Source organism: Amblyomma americanum, chromosome 6, assembly GCF_052857255.1.
Source record: "Amblyomma americanum isolate KBUSLIRL-KWMA chromosome 6, ASM5285725v1, whole genome shotgun sequence".
Lineage (NCBI taxonomy): Eukaryota > Metazoa > Arthropoda > Arachnida > Ixodida > Ixodidae > Amblyomma > Amblyomma americanum.
The window spans coordinates 165,250,103-165,256,066 of NC_135502.1; the positions used below are offsets into that span (position 1 = coordinate 165,250,103).

The 5,964-nt window shown below is 44.1% G+C and overlaps 1 long non-coding RNA gene across 1 annotated transcript; it reads right to left on the reverse strand.

The window, feature by feature from the left end:
• Nucleotides 1-792: 792 nt before the first annotated feature.
• LOC144094161 (uncharacterized) lies at nt 793-5,483 on the reverse strand. Its single transcript, XR_013306459.1, has 2 exons — nt 5,356-5,483; nt 793-932 (listed from the first exon to the last, which is right to left on the reverse strand). It is a non-coding gene; the product is annotated as an uncharacterized LOC144094161 (long non-coding RNA).
• Nucleotides 5,484-5,964: the final 481 nt, after the last annotated feature.

Here is a 5,964-nt window from a genome sequence, read left to right on the forward strand (position 1 = left end):
CGAATCGCAGTGAAAAGCGCGTGCAAGCAGCAGCTGCAATGCACATTGCTCTCTCTCGATCACGCGAGTTGTGCTGTGCGGGTGAAATGAAGCGAAATTCTAAAGTAAGTACTGATATTTGCGCACGAGCGCAGCCGAGCAGAAATAACCGCACAGCCAAGAGTGCCGCGATATGGTTTAAATTAACTTGTTCTACAGCGCGCCACTTCGAGTTCTCTACATTTACTACGTTTTTGGCACCGTGCGTACACGTTCGCGGCACCCGTAACGATGTTTCCGTTTGCAGAGGCGTTAAGGGAGAAAGGCATGCACGCAAAATTGAATGAAAATCATTGCCGCTTGCGAGCACCCAGTCAAAACGCACTACAGGATTTTAAGACAGAAAAGTTTTGTAGTCTGTAGTCTTGTCGTATTTTGGGCATGTCTTGTGTAGTCTGTATTGTCTTCTGTAGTCTGTCTTGTCTTTTGTAGTCCTGTCTTCTGTAGTCTGTCTTGTCTTTTATAGTCTGTCTTCTGTAGTTTGTCCTCTCTTTTGTAGTCTGTCTTGACTTCTGTAGTCTGTCTTGTCTTCTGTAGTCTGTCTTGTCTTCTGTAGTTTGCCTTGTCTTCTGTAGTGTGTCTTGTGCAGTGCTCGTACACTGTGTAACAGTCGCTGCGGTCACCTGTCAATTAACACAGGATTTGTGTTCTGGAGTAGGCTATGCTCAAAAATGCACAGCTTTTTAATGGTCGCCTGTCAAATAACACAAGCTTTGTGCACTCCAGAGTAGTTCGTGCACAAAACCACTAGAATTGAAATGAAAATGATCAATATTTATTTACTGTTTCGTGCTTTTTTTTCGAGCTTGCTGATGCATGCTGTCCAGCGTTGTCCTGGCCGCAGGTTCCTATATACATCGCCCATGAGCCAAGAAAAATGGTTTTTGTCTTGGCTGAAAAAAACAAAAAAATAGAGATCACCGCTGCTACCTGTGCAAAAAAAAATGTGAAAGCGTTGAAGCTTCCTCGACACTGGTCGCCTTTCAAATTTGGCACCATGGTTGTTTTCTTGTTGACTTGATTGGTTATCAATTAACTCTTATTTTACCCTCATTTCATCCCAGCAACGATTTCGAGTTTTCAAATTTCCCTCCACGGATCGTTCCGGCCCACTCACTGAATACCCGCCCAGTCTAATCACGCGTTCATTGCCTTTCGCTTCTCAATAATTACCTAATTGACTCTAATTTATCAATATTTTTCCTATCTTCTGTTTAAGTATAGGACACTTATCACTCGTCACGTGATTGCTCATTTCGAGTTTTCAAACTTGGCGCCGAGCTTTGGCTTTGTCCATACTTCCAGTTTTTCAAACTTGGAACTACGCTGTAGCTCCACCTTCTTTCAGCGTTTTCAAATTTCGCGGCACTTTTTCTCTGGCCCAGCCACTTTTTGGACATTTTTGGCTGTACATAATTATCAGATTATGAAATTTTCGTTTCGAGCAGCATCCTCACATCATCCTCTGCCAATTACACAACCAATCGTATGACGCTATCTCTTCTGAGTTGCCCACAACTGCTGCGGACACGATCCCCGGCAACATAGATTAGTGAACTTCTCACTTTATTCAAAATGTTGTAATACTGAACAAGGCTTATGACTGGCCGAGTTGGTACTGACTCACCTTAAAACCAGCCAGAACACACAAGAAACCATGAGCTCAAGAGGCGGGACTAACAAAAATTTAATTGAAGATTTTGATTATTTGATTTGTGAGGGTTTAACGTCCCAAAGCGACTCGGGCTATGAAGGACGCCGTAGTGGTGGGCTCCAGAAATTTCGACCACCTGGGGTTCATTAGCGTGCACTGACAACGCACAGTACACGGGCGTCTAAAATTTTGCCTCCATTGAAATTTGACTGGTGCGGCCAGGATCGAACCTGCGTCTTTTGGGACAGCAGCCGAGCGCCATAACCACTGAGCCACTGCGGCGGCATCATTGAAGGAAAGCCGCAAAAGGAGACCCGCGAAGAGATACAAGCGCACAATAACCCAAAGCAGTGAAATGGTGAAGTGCAATCAAAGGTCACTGGCATACTAATGAATCATCTAAAAAAGCAAATTCCTTACGGTGAAGGTTTTCCGATGGCTTAGCCACACGTGTCCTTAGCCTTACCGATGTAGTAAGCCTCAACTATCTACCGACAGATTTATCCCTTCCATAAACCACTGATGTGTCGTGGAAATTAGGCGTGCAAAGAGGCTTGTCATCCTCAGATTTGCATTCACAAGATTGAGCATACAGTGCCAGATTAGAATTTGTCTTCCCCCTATAGAGTGAAAGTGCTCAGTCAAGTGCAAATTCAAATATCTGCCTGTCTGCCCATATTAGTTGCAGCCATAAGGCAGTGGAACGCAATAAACTCCATTACTTTTGCAAGTGGTGAACCTTTTTTTGTGACACTGTCCATTGTGGACAAGTACCCAGTTTTATCAAGATATTTTAATGGCGGCGCAAAGGCCTACTGTCTTGCACTTCGCTGTTAAGACAACAGCAGCATTACACTTTTCCGCGACTTTCTTGAGACTGTGAAATACTGTGGAGGTAAGGTGTATCAGCATCATCGGAGTACGTGCTCCTTACCCTCAAGCGAGTGAAAACATACTATGAGAGGTTGTTGAGATGGGCAAGTGGGAACCCAGCTGCTTGGAAACCTGCTGCAAGAATGCGTCCTCAGCAGTTATGGCATGACTTATCTAAAGCTGATGTCATGCACACGATTGCACACCGATTAAGTGTTTCCATCTTTACTGACCTTATCCAGCGACAAATACACCTCTTCACCATCCTTCCCCAACAACGAGGGGTCCGACTCGTAGATAAAAAGAGCCTTCCCCGATCTTTAGCTGTAGCCCCGACAAACATATTCGTCCACAAAGCGCAAGTCTGCATCAAGAAACTGCTAACGGTTCTGCTTAGACAATTCTGATGTAAAAGACAGGCCTTGACCGCATGCCTTAAAGACTCCTAAAACATCTTGTGCCAACTTATCTGAGCCTTCTATGTCCAGAAAAATTACAGTCATGAACATAACGAAATGATACTATGCCAAGGTCTTCCAAACAGGGCTCTAATGCCTTATTGATTTTAGACAAAAAAATGTTGCTGAGCAAAGGTACGACCTGCGTGTAAATACCGCCCTGCCAACTGACAAATGCGGATTTGCAGTAAAAGGACAACAGCCCCAAGAAGCCAGCAACCGAAATCACGCAATCATCTGTAAAAGCATGTTCATTGTTCGCCCTGATGCAGTTTGCACATACCTCAGATGTCTATCATGTGACAATGAATAGTGCAGGCCCTCCATGTCGATGCTCACTGCAGAGCACCTGCCCAGGTTGCTGTCCATAAGAACCTAGAACTCCACAGAACTCCACTTTTGTGAGTTGGCAAGGCGGTATTTACATCAGAAATCAGGCATATGCAGAGGGTCCCAGGTTGCACTGTTCCTCCGCGACATTCTTCTGTCCAGAGTCGATACCGCATCAAAGCCCTGTTTGGAAGGCCTCGGCATAGTAGCATTTCGTTATGTTGATAGCTACCTAATTTTTTTTGCACAAGGAGGGCTCAGATAAGTTGGCACAAGACGTTTTAGAAATCTTTAGGCATGTGGTCAAAGCCTATCTTTTAGGTCTGAATTTCACTAAGAATAACCGTTTGTAGCTTTTTGACTTAGACCTGCGCTTTGCGGACGACCACATATGTTGGCGTCAAAGCCCAAGATCAGGAAGCATCTTAGCTACGAGTTGAACCACTCGAGGCTGGTGAAAGACGGGTTGGCAATCACATGCATCACGACTGCTTTATGGAAGTCATGCCATCAGTGTTTAGCATGCATTCTCGGAGCAGGTTTCCAAGCGAATGGCACCTGGGCTCCCACTTGCCCATCTTGCGCACCTGTCAGAGTGTGTTTTTACTCTCTCTAGGGAACGGAACACCGTTCACATGATGCTGACATAGTTCAGCAGCACAAAAAGAGGGCTCTATACCTTACCTTCACGCCATTTCGCACCATCCCAAGAAAGTTGCACCAAAGTATGATGTTGCTGTTGTCTTGACCGCTAAAAGTAAGGTAGGAGCCCTTTGCTTCTTCGTTCAAACTAGGCTTGATACAACTACGGGTAATCGTCCGCTATGCACAGTAGCAGATAAAAAATGTTCACCACTTGCAAAAGTAAACCGGCTTTTGCATTCCACTGCCTCGTAGCTGAAACTACTATGGGCAGACAAGCAGATATCTGAATGTGCGCCTGGCTGAGAGCACTTTCACTGTATAGAGAGGAAGGCGAATTTTCACCTGACACTGCACGTTCAATCTCGTGAATGCAATCGGAGGACGACCTTTCGCTTTGCACGCCTGATTTCTGCGGCACATCAGTGGTTTAGGGAAGTGATAAATCTGTCCTGATATAGTTGAGGCTTACTACATCAGTAAGGCTAAAAACAAGTGCCTGGCTAAACCGTCGGTGAACCTTCACTGTAGGGAATTAGTTTTTTAGATGGTTTACTAGTACGTCAGTGCCTTTTGGTTATTTTTTGCCCTCTCACTGCTTTGGGGTCTTGCGTGCTTGAATCTCTTTGCAGGCCTTCTTTTGCCACTTTCCTTCAATAAAATTTCAATTGTTAGACCAGCCACATCTTGTGCTCATCTCTTCTCCTGTTTTGTGTCTTCCGGCTGGTTTTAAGATTTAATACTGAATGCCGAAAGAAAGCCATTTTAGAGTCAAGTGCACTTATAATGGCCACAGCTATAATGAATGTTCACTTATTACAAAATATAGTGCTTACTTCATTAATTTATGCATGAAGTATATGACACTGCATCAAAATAAAAAAAGGACTAAGCCTTTAACCCTCATGGCCAAACTGCAGTTACAGCAAACAAAAGGACACCATAAACCTGCCCCACATGCAAAAGCTTGCACTACAGGCCAATGCAGAAATATGATCAGATTACTTCCCAAACTGCATGACACTGCCACGCAAAGTAAGGATTGTGACAGGCTATAAAGGAGCAAAAAAAGCAAACTGTAGGTAGCAGCCAATCTCATGCAGACAAGCTACAAGGTCAGGCCAACATAGACGTGGAAGAAATTTGAAAAAAAAGCCACAACAAGCACATAATTTTTGAGGTTTTCACAGCCCTTTAAATGGCAAATACTTTCCTGAAAAAACATAACAGAAGCGGCAATTTTTTTTCGGCAATCAATGTTTTTCATGTACTTGATTATTCTTGAAGCATGGGCGGGCATAGAGTAGTCAGATTAGTGCATGCGTTACTAAGCAATGCCATTGCAAAAACTGTACTTACAGAAAAAACTTGAATTACTGAGTGAATACCACTGGCCATCCACTAATTTCCCAGCCTGCTCCTGGTCCCTGGCAAAAATCACACACAACTTGGTGGCTTGCACAGCTTCCATGCAACTCTTAGTCTTTAGCTGGAAAAAATTGAGGGATCAGTGAGATATAAAATTTTACATGCATTGCTTTGTTTCAATGACCGACTAAGAAAGAAACAGCGGTTTCTGGGAGCGCAACTATTTTTTCACACTAGCTTTCTACAGTAAACCATGTTTATCGCGACCTAATTCACACTGACTTGCTGCACGGCCCCAGTACTACTGTGTATAGCTCTATGGTTTCAAATGCTTGTTAGCTCTGAGCCCTTGGGCTTGCACTCGTTAATGCAGAAAACCTCGGAAAGGGCAACCAGAGCTTCGAGCTTTAAGCCATAGGTATTCAGAAGCTCAGTGGTCTGTGGAAGAACTTTTGGCTGGGTGACACAGTAGCAAATGCTTCTCAAGCTACTTTCACTCCACTGCAAAAAACTCGCACAGCAGAGACCTGTCCTCCATTTTGCATTGCAGAAACAATCACAGAAATTCAAAGCATCCATACTAAATGCACACCTACCTTC